The sequence below is a fragment of the Cupressus sempervirens genome, chromosome 5, assembly GCF_028749045.1.
Source record: "Cupressus sempervirens isolate cs-2001-9-10 chromosome 5, ASM2874904v1, whole genome shotgun sequence".
Lineage (NCBI taxonomy): Eukaryota > Viridiplantae > Streptophyta > Pinopsida > Cupressales > Cupressaceae > Cupressus > Cupressus sempervirens.
The window spans coordinates 1,042,144,575-1,042,159,328 of record NC_143122.1 but is presented as its reverse complement, the minus strand read 5'-3'; positions in this window follow the sequence as shown (position 1 = coordinate 1,042,159,328).

The window sequence follows — 14,754 nt, the reverse complement described above, 5'->3', positions numbered from 1 at the left end:
GATTTTGTTCAATCCATGAAGGAGATACATGATTAGGTTAAGAAGACCTTGATGGAGGCAAATCAAAGGTTGAAGGGAAAAAAGGATGAAGGGAAGAAAGAACTACAATTCTAGGTAAGAGATATGGTCATGGTCTATTTGAATAAAGCTAGACAATAGAAATGAATCTCAAGCAAGTTGAAAATGAAGAGGATTGGGCAATGCAAGGTGCGAGAGAAGTATGGTTCCAATGCCTACAAAGTTGACTTGCCAAAAGACATGGTCACCTCTCCCATTTTTAATGTCAAAGACTTGATACCTTACAAGGGTCTAGATATTGATGAAGTGGAGTATCAGGAAGAGCTAAATAAAGACATACTAGACTTGTAGATACTCGAAAGGAAGAAACCACAAGTGGAGAAGATACTGGACTCTAGGGTAAAGAAGAGCACAAGGAACAAATTTTACAAGGAACATTTGGTAAAATGAAAAGATATCCCTAAAGCTGAGGCAACATGGACTATTGATAGTGACTTCAAGAAGTATGGCATTAGCAAGGAGTTCCTCTCACCACAAGTACCTTAGTCTTCTTCTTGTAGGGGAGTATAGTTTAGGAGCACCTTAGGGAAGGGAAAATTCCAAAAGCAACTTTGGCTTGTAAATGGTCTAGCCAACCATTTGATGAATAAGGACTAGTGGTAAACTCCCATAGTTTATCTAGGAGATGTAAATAGGTGGAGATGAAGTCCTAATCATGAAATTAGAAGATAGGACCTAAGTATGCCTATAAGACAAAATTTGGTCAAAAAGGAAAAATATGGGAGAATACCCTAAAATGAAGAAAGGAGTGATTTGTATTAGTCTTTAGGTGTTCATGGAACCTTCTAGGAGGTTTGAAATTAAACTAAATTAGTTTAGAAGGCTAAGAAGCCATATTACCAAAAATTGTCAAGCTGCTCATTGACAACTTTGCAATTTTAGCAAAGTTGCAACGACAACTTTTGCACTTTTCATGAAAAAGGAAAAAGTAGAGTTTTTAACTTGACCTAAAGGTATAAGTGGTTAGGGAAAGTGTATATAAGCATCATCCAACTCATTGATAGGGGTTGGTTATGTGAATGTACAGACAATTCATGAAATAATGAGTAGTTGCTGACAGGAAATGAGGGTCTTGATTGGAAGTTTTGTTTTCTTGTATTGATTTGCTCACTATTATGAATGTAATAGATGGTTGAAGGCATGTAGAAAATCTATGCAATTTGGTCTGAGTATTTGGATCCATTTAGGCAAGTTTTGAAAATTAGTTAGTTTTGTGCTTCCTACTAGTTAGTTTTGAGTAAACAACACTAAAATGGACAAAGATTGAAATCCCATGGTTAAAATCTGATGGCCTCTAGGATCCAAGATTTAGCCTTTGTATACTATGTACATAAGGTTTTTCTTGGGTTCAAGAGTTAGTTTTCTATTTTTGTAAGTGAGCCCTAGGCAAGCTAATGAAAGCTTGGCAAAGCGTAGTAAGGACTGCAAGTGAGTTCTAGTATAAAAAGTGGACTGGTATATGCTAATCTTGGTTGGGAAATTGTGGAGTAGTGTGTCAATTATCCACAAACTAGAGGAGAAGGTATAATTCTTAGTTTAGGCCATCTTATAGGTTGGGTTGTTGTTATTTCCTTTTAAGCCCTCAAAATATGGGTTTTCTACAAATGTATTGTACGAACACCATGGAGGCCTAAGACCTAGAAAATATTTGAACCTAGGTCAATTGGAAACAAATTCTAGAAGTCATAAATAGGTCTTTTTAAGAGCTTTTACAAGTTATTGAAGAATCCTTGTCTCTAGGAGGGCTAATAGAGGCTTATAGGACTACAAGGACAAACAAAGCAAGAATGGGTTGTCAGTGTGTGAAACCTAACAAGATGGTGTAGATTGACTTTAAATGTGTCAAGAACCTCAAGAGGAAGGTTGAAACTTTATTGTGACCTACCAATGGAATTTGGTGAGGTTTTGGCTTGGTAATCCAAAAGGTACATACTTGGGGTTTTGGATTTAAAAGAGTGGAATTTTGAATTGATAGGATAGTTTCTAGGTGGAAGGAGATTAAGAGAGAATCATCTATGTTAGGATTAGAGAAGAAATCCTAATGAGGATAGGAAATGACCTTGATAGAGAAAAAAGTCTCTAAGAAGAAGAAGCTCCCAATAAAATACATTATTATATATGAAAATATAATATAGAAATTCATATGATATGGTGTAAAATGGGACATAAATATATCTCATCAAGGATTTTCTAGGATCAAGGTGAATCTATTAACTAACACAAGGTGAGAATCACCAATTCAATTGAAGAAGCCACATGAGTTGCAACCTTTAGATTCTTCAATCTAAAAACTCCCTTCAACTTAAAAGATAAACAAATTTAAGACAAATTATTAGGTATTAAGATTAGGCCCATGAATGGGAAGGGTTGATTTTATCCTTCTAGTGGTGTGCTAATGTAGGAGCATCCAAGAGTGTTATGGTAATCTTGTGTCATCCAAAAATATGTCTAGTGATATATTGTGTTTGATGTTTTATATCTTTGGATATTCATTTTGACAATTTAGAGAGTCTAACTCTCAAATTTACCATGGTAAATTTTTTGGTCAAGATTCTATTAAGAATATTTAGACAAAAAAATAGTGGTTACATGCAAATATAACCAATATCACAAAGGAATAAAGCACACATAAATCAACAAAAGACACAAATATTTAAGTGGCTCACCCAATCCCTAGGATACATCCACCAAAAAGTGAGTCTAGTATTATTATCTATCAACTTCAACCTATTACAATATTCAATTTTCCTTACAACTCAATATTTCTACAAGAGGCTATATATTCACCTTAGAAAACCCTAACCTTAAGGCAATATTACATAACTTATTTCAGCTTAACCAAGTAACACTAAACATACTTGATGAGTCAACCTTGGGAAATAATTGATGACTCAACTCAAAATTCCTTAATAGTATATGATATTCTCTTGATCAATCACAAAATATAATTAGTTGTAGGCACATGTGAAAATCTAGGAAAATGAGTTGTTTTTAAGGAGGGCTATGATCATAAAGAATTGAAGGGTGTGAATTTAGAGGAATGTGGTAATTAAAATTTTAAGCACTCTAGATAAATAATCAAGTTAGAATATTTCAAATTTTTAAACATATTACATTTTTAAGTTTGAAAAGATCTCCTACAAATCCTTTAGAGTCAGAGAACTTTTTGACGGCGTAAATAGTTTGTCAGTCAAAGTCCTAGATTAGAAGTTGTACTTCTTCAAAGTTGGACTACATTTTTTGGAACTTTCTATTTTTTGCATGACTTCTAATTTGAATTTGAAATCCTCTATTTTAGAGCCCAATTATCCAATTTTAAAATGTAACTTCTTTTGTTATCCCTAAACCTAAAATAGGATGTTTACTCGTAGTGGTGAAAAAGTAGTTTTTGGGGATTTTTGGAGAAAGTATTGTAAGAAGAGTTTTTCTCTAGAATCTAATAATATTACATCCCATAGGGCATACGATTGGGTTTGGTTACACTGTAATGCCTGTAATATTTTTTCATTTAAGATAATAGAATTTTCCTTTTCTATTATTTTCCTTTTGTATCTCAAGTTGTGCCCTCATCATCTACCTTTTGATGTTGTTTGGGAAAATCCTATTGAAAGATGGTGGAAATATTATTTTTATGATTTTTTAAAAGGTAATCTTGTGCCCTCAGGAGTAGGATTATCATTTGAGATTCAAGTGGAGATCTTGCATCTTTTGGTAGGAAACACTTATTGGATGGAACCAATAATGTTTTTGAAGAAGAAGTGACTTTATTAGTAGTACAAAAAAACAAAAAACTAAGTGTTGGGAAACTACATGTGGAGGCTGACTCAAAAACTATTATCAGTGCAATTATTAAAGGTGATATGGATGTATGACATTTATAGAACCAAATTAACCAAATCATTGTAGAGTTAACCTTTTTGGAGGACTTCAAATTAACACATAAAAAAGGAAGGCAATAAAAAAGCTAATACACTATCATATTAGGCTTTAACTCTCAACATGCATACAATTATATAAGTTGAGGATTTCCAAAACTTAAGGTTAGGTGTGATAATTCCTTTACAAAAACTAATACTCTCTTTTTAAACTACAACCATTTAATATGGCATGTAGCTGATGGTGGAGATGGGACATGAAATTGTACAATATGATGGTTGTTGTGATTAATAAGTAATCAAGATTATCAGACTAATTATGATGATAAAAAAATTTGTGCCAACAAGAATTTTTTTGGCGAGAACACTTTTGTGAGCATTTAATTTTCTTCATTGAAGCTCTCTTCAAGTGTAAGAGATAGAATCCTTAATCACTCTTACTTGCATCAAACAAAAAAAAATCATTCTATGGGTATAGAGGGAAATTAAGGGTGCACAAAATATTTAACTTTTTGAACAAAAGGCTCATGGATATCATTTCTATCCTTCTAGGGAAAATGTTATACCATGTGAAAAATTTCCACATTACTAACACAAACTTATACTTCATGATAATAGCTTGGGCACCACGTCTTGGCAAAGACAAATCAATTACCAAATTGATTATGAAAATAATTGTTTTATGGAGGGCATTAAGAGGTCTTGAATAGATTTTTGAAAAATCTAGTCTAGTTCTAGGAATTAGTTTGGTTAACAAATTGAGTGTCATACCAAACGATAATGGTGCAATGCACATGCACTTTGTGTGGTGATTTGATGAAAGCATCACATAAAAAAGGTTTAAAGAGGTTAGGAAATGATGATTTGATGTGAAATTAGTTGTGATGGTCCATTTACATGATGAAGACATGGAGAGAATGAAATCTAATTTTTGGTTGATCAGAACATAGTTCAAGATGATGAAAAGGATGGTGGCACAAGTAGAAATGGAAAAATATCAAAATCTAATTTTATTGGTATTTTCTCTTTTCCATTTTTTAGAGGTCTTCATAGAATTTCATGTATAAGTTTTTTTGGTTATCAAAACCATTGATTAGAATCCTACGAGCCTTTCCTGCTCGATGCTAAGATATCTAATCGGTTGTGGCCAACTTGACATGATCAATCAATTTGATCTAGATCCTCTACACTTTTTGTTCTATAAAACCAAGGCCTTTAAACCTGATCCCGGACAACAAACTTGAATCCAAGATGTAATAGCAGATAAATTCAATGCAAAGGAAATTTCTTGATATGAAAAGATTTTAAGGAAATTACTGGATTGATAACTGTGAGTATTAATGTTTGAATTATGATTACTTTAATAAGTTTGGGAATGTTGAAATAAGATTAAAAACAAATTACTAAAACAAATATATATCAAACCCTTAAAAGAAAAAGATTAGAATATTGCTAGCAAAAAGATTGAGAAGTATGAGTGAGTTAATGATCAATGCTGAAATTTACAAGGTTAATGGAGTCAAAACTATATGTTTTCACATAAAACTTTGTGATATTATGTATATTGTATCTATAAACAATTTATTTACCATGATGCATCAAATTGTTTTTCTTTTATGCATATTTAAACTAGTCTATGGTGTATTAACCCTCATATGGTCAAAATAGATACAAATAAAGAAAACAATAATATTTCATGATATTTTTATTTATCATATTTAAATAGCAATGAATAATTTGATCTACTTATCCTGATAATAAATTGTAAATAGATAGACAACACAAAATGATCACATAGGATGAACTATATAATATATAACTCAAGAAAATAAAAATCTGATTGATTTTATTGTCGAAAAAATTCATGCTAAAGACACCCAAATGTAGATGCTCCACTCAACACAATTTCATTTCACACAATATTGAAATATTTGCCCAATAATTTTGCTATCCAAGAGCTTAGATAAATTTTCAATCTTTTCTAGACAAGGAGTTTCAATAATATATGCTTCAAGAATGCCAAAGGTATTTCAATAGATAATGAAAATGGTGGCTTGTTTGATTTTCTCATCACATATTTATAAACAACCTAAGGGTGTTAGTTGCCTTGTTAAACATTGCACCCTTTCATAAATAGAACTAATCAATGTATATTGAGAAAACCTTTAAACAAAATAGTTATCGGCTATAATTCTTTGTGCTTAAATGTTTGGCAAGCCAAATAGGAGGATCCCTTTCTCAGCATCAACATATGATTGGTATGTTTGTTCAATCCAGTTTCACATATCTAGATGACTGATATTCTTCAAAATTGTAGGTACTAGGCCTTGCTTCTCCCGCAGTGACTCCAACTTATGAAACTTTCATGAAACACACGGGATAAACTTATGCATCTAAATGTGTACACCTGCCATAGAAATACACAATTAAGATGATTGCATACATAACTATATTTTTTATTTTGATATTTCCAATAATGGGAACTATATCTATGATCAATAAATGTATGATATCTCCCGTAATCATTCACATTGAGTCCTCTAAAATACGTTTTGTTGCCTTATACACTAACTTAGGTACCATTTGTGAACAGATACACAAATGATTCTAACCTAATTTAGATTGAATAAAGTGAAGACTACACATCATCCATTGAATATATTGCTAATATGTGCTTTCAATATTCCTTTCCAGCATCACTATTGTCTATTTTGGGTGAGAGGTGGGGCATGGAGTCTTCATGTGAATGTTTGCAATTCAAACTCTCTGAATATATTAATCCCTATACCTTCATTGTAGGACCTTCTTTATGATCAAAATTTTGTCACTATACATTGTTATTCCTTTATAGAAAATTCCATCTAAAAGGAGCTTCTATTTATTCATTCCACTTGAATGTCTTTGTGATATCACTTGTAACTTACTACATGTAGTTTACTTGTTCAATGAAGAAAATCAAATACTAACGTGCCTTTTCACCGACTTGTCTATAAAAGTCTCATTCTTATGAAAAGTGCCAAGTATTCACATATATATAGTCATATCCCCAAATAAAATTCATAAGAAATTTTTGTACAACTCTATATTTGATGAGAGTTAGAATTCAATGATATATAAAGGAAATCTGGAGGCTTCCATTGTAGACTTGATAAGCATATCTGACCCTCTCTGAAATGTCCCTTTTCTGATTTTGTATGATATTTCCAACCTCTAATTAGATCTTTAAAATCAAACAGCTAATATCCCAAAGATCCACCAAATTCCTCAAGAAACCCCAAATCGGGTATGCTGAAAATAGTGCTAAAAGCTTCACAACTTCACAAATTATTAATGAATCTGAAAATGGAAATTTTTATAGAAATTTCAGCAGCATAACAGCCTACAAATTGACATTTCCAGATCCGTATAGCCTTTACACAACAGCTCGAAAATGTAGGACCAAAACTATGCTCACCGGGCTCCCGAAATAGCACAAAATATGCCCGGAAACACCACAAAAACACTAATAATCTATCTCAGAAGTTTAATCACGTCCCAATATATATATTAAGCTCTATTTTAACATTTAAAAGTCTAATATACAGCAGCAACCCAAACTGATATGAAATACTCAACTGTAAACACCAAACTCATACAAAAACACACCCGGAAACTCACAAATCTGCGTTGTTCAGCACAAAGGCATACTCTATATGAGCATGCACATGGAATGGCTTCAAACTCCCATCCTTAGCCTTCCTAGAAACCTGCAAACTCCCATTCTTGGGTCTCTCTGGAAACCTACAAACTCCCGTTCTTGGGTCTCCTTCTCCACAGGTTTGGCAGCCTCTGAAGAATAACAAAGAATGAGCAAAAATCAAGTTCTGAAATGAGCCCAAAATGCCTCCAAACCCCTTAAAATAGGGCATAACTGTAACTCACGTCCAAGAGAGGTTAATGAAACTTATTTTAATAATTATTTTCATTTATTAGTCCAATGGTTTCCAAAGATTAACCCCCTTTTTCATAAACTTCACTTTCTTGGGCCTGGCCTGCCTTAGCCAAGATTATTATTTTTTAATTATTTGAAAAGGGGACATGACAAGTCCTCCCCTCCCAAACATTTCTTTTCCTCAAGCAATGGTTGAACAATAAACCAATCAATCCACCTAGATCCCAAATCTAGTCATGAACTATACTACTACCAATTAACATAGGCTCCTGCAATATCCTCTGCAATATGACCAAGAGGAATCCATAATCAAACTGACAATTATAGCTCAACCAAACTCTGAAATCACCACTACCACAATCAAAAACCCATGAGGCACAAAATCTTAGAACATCAAAACCCAAGCAAAGTGGACAAATCAAACTACCAACACAGTAAATACCATCAACGCATCCCACTGGCCTATACGGAATGCACAATCCAACTCTGCAACAATGGTGAATGCTCTCGAATGAAACTGTACCAAGTATGGAGAATCCACACACTGTACAAATCCTACAATCAACACAACTTTGCAAATCACTGGCCACTATCTCATAACCATAACTACCATGCACCCCTAATGGTGAAAAGCCATCACAAGATAAATAACAAGAATTGGAACCCAAACCAAATCTTCCTGCCATCAACTCCTCAACACAAGGATCAAATGCTAACTGATGTACATACCTTGCAATATAATGTTGATAAAAAAAAACCAACCTTAGTCAACAACTCACCATGAACAAGTGATACAACCCACTGTGACTGATCACCAGCTAAGTCAGGAGATGTCATACCCAAAGGAGTAGAATCAATAACAACACCCATTGAAGCATCACTCTGAAACTCCTGCTCTAAGTCATGGATTATCAAGCTGTCAACTGTAGAACCTATCGCCATGTCATGCCCATCACAACTCTCATCTTGAGGCATCAAATTATCCCATAACTGATGATAAGCACTAGGAACCAAAGTACATCTCTGTATCATTATCTCATCAACATGGTCATCAAAGGTAAATTGATGAGCATACCTCATAGTGTAATGCCGATAGAATGCACCAATCTCAGTCAGTGGCTCAGACTATAATCTAGATGAAACTAACTGCAATTGATCATTAACCATGTTGGAACTAACTACTACCTCTGAAGATATCACCAAGGGAGTAGTGTTACTAGTAGGAACCATGCCAACTGCCGACTCACCAACATCACACATAATCTTTGATAAATCTCTAGTCTCTATGCCATCAATACTAGAGGCCACCACCATGTCAGGCATACAACAATCTGCTACAACACCCAACTCAACTAAACCTAACTCTAGTGGGAATGAACCTGATATTCCAATGTTAGTATCAAGAATGGATGCATCCGCATCTCCACTATCTCTGAAAATCTCGGCCATGGACATCCTCAGATCACCAAACACCACTGCTTGTGACTGTATAGAATCAGGTGAAGACTGTAGTCGCTCTAACTCCATGGTCACCTTAGCCAAATGAAATTGTGACTCCTTGAAAGCCAACTGTGTACTCTCAAGAATCTCAGAAGTCACCACAAGCTTCTCAGTAAGCTCACTTACCTCATCTTCCTTGGCCAACAATGCATCATATGCTGTACTGCCCCACTTCATAAGATAATCTCTGTCAGCTACCAACTGCATATAATCCTGTCTCAAAATCTGGATAGCCTCCCATAAAGAGTGAAACTCTGTCAAGGAAAGATAACTGCCTCCCTGTTCATCACTAGTAGGAGAACCCCATCCATAAACTGCTAACAACTGACAAGCAGCATCGAAATGCTGGCAAGCGATAGCAATGTCTTGGTCACTAACTCTCAACTGATTAGACACATGATGGCACTAGCTTGACTGTCTCCTACAAACCTCCTCTGATGCACTATCTAAAGGAGTATCCTCAAAGTTACTAGTCTCTAGAGTATTACCATCCATATCCTGTGAATCAAATCTAAAACTCATATCAACATACGGAGTATCAAAAACATTAGCATTGCTGTCCAACTCCTCTATACCCAAGGAAACTAAGTCTTCAAAATTTCCCACTGCATCCTCCTGGATGTCATCAATGCCAATATGATCCTGGGACTCATCTATACACACTGCCAAATATGAAATATCATCAACACATTCTAGCAAGTATGGTCGACTGGATATATGAACAAAGCCCAACATCGGTGTATAAAAACTAATACCAACATTGGACAAGCTGCTAGCACAAGAAAAGACAACACTGTGCAATCTGCTAATCAAATCCATGATAGCACCCAAACAAACACTGCTACCAAAAAGTGTTAAAGATCTCCTATCAACTGAATCCCAAATGCCAATATAACAATCTTGAGTCCATATCTGTAAACTAGAATCAGCTAGTAACTCAAGCAAAATCCTCACTTGAGTAATATGACCAATACCAACTAACTCACCTTCAGCTGATAGGATAAATCATGTGAAGTACTACCTGCCTCAACCTCATGTGATGAAGCATCTAACTGTGCCTGGTACTCTTTCTCAGCAAAGTCATGAATGCTCAATGTTTGCTCATCTCTACTAGGTATCTCACCATCCTGCACAACAGCATCCTCATAATCATCATCTGAACCCACTACACTGTAGTCACTGCCTGTTGTAACTATACCATCCTGAATACCTGTGGCATCACCCTTTGACAACCTGTAAACAATTGTCTCAATTTGAGTATCAAGTTGACCGTTACTATCAATCTGTGTAATATCCTTTCCCACCACCTCCTGTGGCAGAGTAGAATCTGAGAACTCTACCTGGCTATCAGCTAGTTTCTCAAACTCCTCATGCAAGTTCTTGGGAATTGTGTCATCTATCCTATGAGAAAATTTGCGAAATAGAAATCCAGTCAACTTATCCACCTTAGCTGGGTCAGATAACATGTCATTCATTATACGGTGGTGCTCAACCAACTATTTAGACATGTCATGGCTTATTTTCATAAGTTTATCTCGAATGTCTAAATAACCATCCTTTCTACTGTTTTGAGTCTGGCTATCAATTGTCCAAGATCGTTTCCTCTGAGACTCTGTACTATACCTGTCCATTCTGGATAAAGTAGAGTGTAACCCCAATAGGATATAACTTCTTCAAACACCAAGAACTAACATGCAAATGATTAGAAGTAGCATGCAACCATAGATTTGGACATGCAACTAATTAGAAGCAACATGCAACCACCAAATTATGACATGCAAGATCTGGGTAGTTGTCAAAACTGACATGCAAGATCTGGGTAGTTGTCAAAATTGACATGCAAACTTCTACAACCACCAAATTCACCAAGAACTAACATGAAAATGATTAGAAGTAGCATGAAACCATATATTTGGACATGCAACTGATTACAAGCAACATGCAACCACCAAATTATGACATGCAAGATCTGGGTAGTTGTCAAAACTGACATGCAAGATCTGGGTACTTGTCAAAACTGAAATGCAAACTTCTACAACCACCAAATTCACCAAGAACTAACATAAAAATGATTAGAAGTAGCATGCAACCATAAATTTTGAAATTTATCTGATTAGAAGCAACATGCAATCATAAATTATGACATGCAAGATTTGGGTAGTTCTCAAAACTGAAATGCAAGATCTGGGTAGTTGTCAAAACTGACCTGTAAACTTCTACAAACCCTCAGGCTGGCAAGATCATGGCTCTGATACCACTGAAATGTCCTTTTTCTGATTTTGTATGATATTTCCAACCTCTAATCAGATCTTTAAAATCAAACAGCTAATATCCCAAAGATCCACCAAATTCCTCAAGAAACCCCAAATCGGGTATGCTGAAAATAGTGCTAAAAGCTTCACAACTTCACAAATTATTAATGAATCTGAAAATGGAAATTTTTAAAGAAATTTCAGCAGCATAACAGCCTACAAATTTACATTTCCAGATCCATATAGCCTTTACACAACAGCTCGAAAATGTAGGACCAAAACTATGCTCACCGAGCTCCCGAAATAGCACAAAATATGCCCGAAAACACCACAAAAGCACTAATAATCTATCTCAAAATTTTAATCACGTCCCAATATATATATTCAGCTCTATTTTAAAATTTAAAATTCTAATATAAATCAGCAACCCAAACTGATATGAAATACTCAACTGTAAACACCAAACTCATACAAAAACACACCCGGAAACTCACAAATCTGCATTGTTCAGCACAAAGGCATACTCTGTATGAGCATGCACATGGAATGGCTTCAAAATCCCATCCTTAGCCTTCCTCAAAACCTGCAAAATCCCATTCTTGGGTCTCCCTGGAAACCTGCAAACTCCCGTTCTTGGGTCTCCTTCTCCACAGGTTTGGCAGCCTCTGAAGAATAACAAAGAATGAGCAAAAATCAAGTTCTGGAATGAGCCCAAAATGCCTCCAAACCCCTTAAAAGAGGGCATAAGTGTAACTCACATCCAAGAGAGGTTAATGAAACTTATTTTAATAATGATTTTCATTTATTAGTCCAATGGTTTCCAAAAATTAACCCCCTTTTTTCGAAACTTCACTTTCTTGGGCCTGGCCTGCCTTAGCCAAGATTATTATTTATTAATTATTTGAAAAGGGGACATGACACTCTCTCTCTTGTAAAATAAGTAAAGTGTATATAACATGATTGAAATGAAACCCATTGAAATTACTTTCTTAGGTATCCTCTAGTTTTGTAAACTATTTTTTCTGTCCTTATGAACACATTCCTAATTTGAACCTTGCAATGATGCCTGGTATCAATAAAGCCTTCAAAGGAATAGGATTTTTATTTCTCTCATGAACATATAATCTTGTGACATTAATCTGATACTTTTCAGTGACTGTATTTGAATAGATAAATGCCACACATGGCTAAGAACAGGGAGAAACTACACACACTCATAATATTAGTAGCCTGATTAGGTAATTAAAAGAGAAAATATGACTAAAATGAGGCATTAATTAGGTAGACCAAATTTGGAAATAAAAGAAGTTAAAGTCACAAAAACTTAAAGTTGACCCTATGCTAAAAAATTAGAATGGAGACTCAATCATTTTGGCTCCATCAATGGCTCTCATTGGGGACATATTCCCCTTGTGGGCATAGTGAGCACCTCAGCTATCTCTGGAGGAGCAGACCTACCTAAACATAAGAAATAGTTAGTTCATGAAATAATACATATAAGAAATCTTAAAAACTAATAATATAATTGTTAGAAATGGAAAAAGAAATCTGTAAATAAGCAATACCAGGAAAGAATCTAAGTGAGTAAATGCATGACAAGATATTACCATAAAATAGGAGAGAGAAAGCTTCAAGCTCCAACACCATGAGACAAGATATTTGGAAAGGGGAAAGCAAAGACAACCCCTTGTGACATTATGAATGAGGCATGAAAAGCCTAAGAAGGAAGAGAGAGAGAGATAGAGAGCAATGCTCATACGATAATTGAGAAGAGGAAGAAACCTCATTGTTAAATGAGAGAAGAGGGTCATCTCTTAAATAGAGATGATAGAGAGGAGTTAGAATGTAACTCCCATGTATATGAATGCCACCATTCATAAGTGTGTGAGGCCAAGTGTGAGATTCCTCTTAAGGAGGAATAATCTAAAATTAGAAATTACAATATATATTTGTCCTCACATATTCCACTAGATGACAAAATAAGATGTAGTGGAAAAAGGACAAAAAAGAAATATATTAGGATACCTTGGCTTATATCCTAATATATTATAATAATAAATAAAGGAGTTCTAACCTTGGTTTATAAATACACCAAGGAAAGATTACAACTTCTAACACCCCCCTTTAATCTTTACTTGGGGAAATTACATCAAAGGGTATTAAACCCATAATTTTTACAAAAATCTGCAACTTAATCTTCAATATGAAGTAATTTGATTGTCTTCAAGCCATATGGTATATTTGCTGATCCAAGAGAGGTACATGAGTCCTTTAAATGTGATCAAGTGGAAGCATAGACACCTCTTCATATGTGGAAAATGATGAAGGTTCCTTGATGGATCACCTGAAAAAAAGAGAACAACAAGACACATATCCACAAGTAGAATGTCATCATATATGCAAATTCGAAATCCTTTTGAATAAGGATAATAAAACTCTCATAGAGAAACACTGAGTAAAACATGTTACCACAGAACAATGGAGATAACCTAATATCAAGATAAATTATATGCTCAAAAATTGTCAACAAGGACAAATTGAGTAAAAATAAATGAATGTGTTCACCAACATGCAATGGAGTTAACATGATATCTAAAATAAGTCATAAGCTCAAAAATGAGCATAATATGGGTCAAAATGTCCAATCTTTATGCAATAAGTCTCTCATGAAAGAAACATACTAATGCACTAATGACCACAGACAAGGCCAACTAATGATACTTGCATCAATCTTGCATCAATCACGTGGATATAGACAGTCCACTTAATGAATCATCCCACTGCAAGCTAATGGGGGCGTCCCTCCATAACATGCATGACTCATGATCTAAGCAATAATGTATGCAGATCATTATCACATTAACATATGAAAATAACATAAAGGAGAGACATGCTGATCAAGGTAGAATTATCATGATTTTTGTTAAGATAATCAAAAGAATAGATTATGAGGATAGAACAACATATTGCCTTCAAATTGGATTAAATCATTTGAATTTGGAGGGAAAACTCCAATAATAACATCCTCTTCATGAGGAACAGAAAATGGAACAACATGGAGGGAAACTCCATAAAAATATTATCCTATCAAAATGGAACAGATAGGATCAAATGGAGG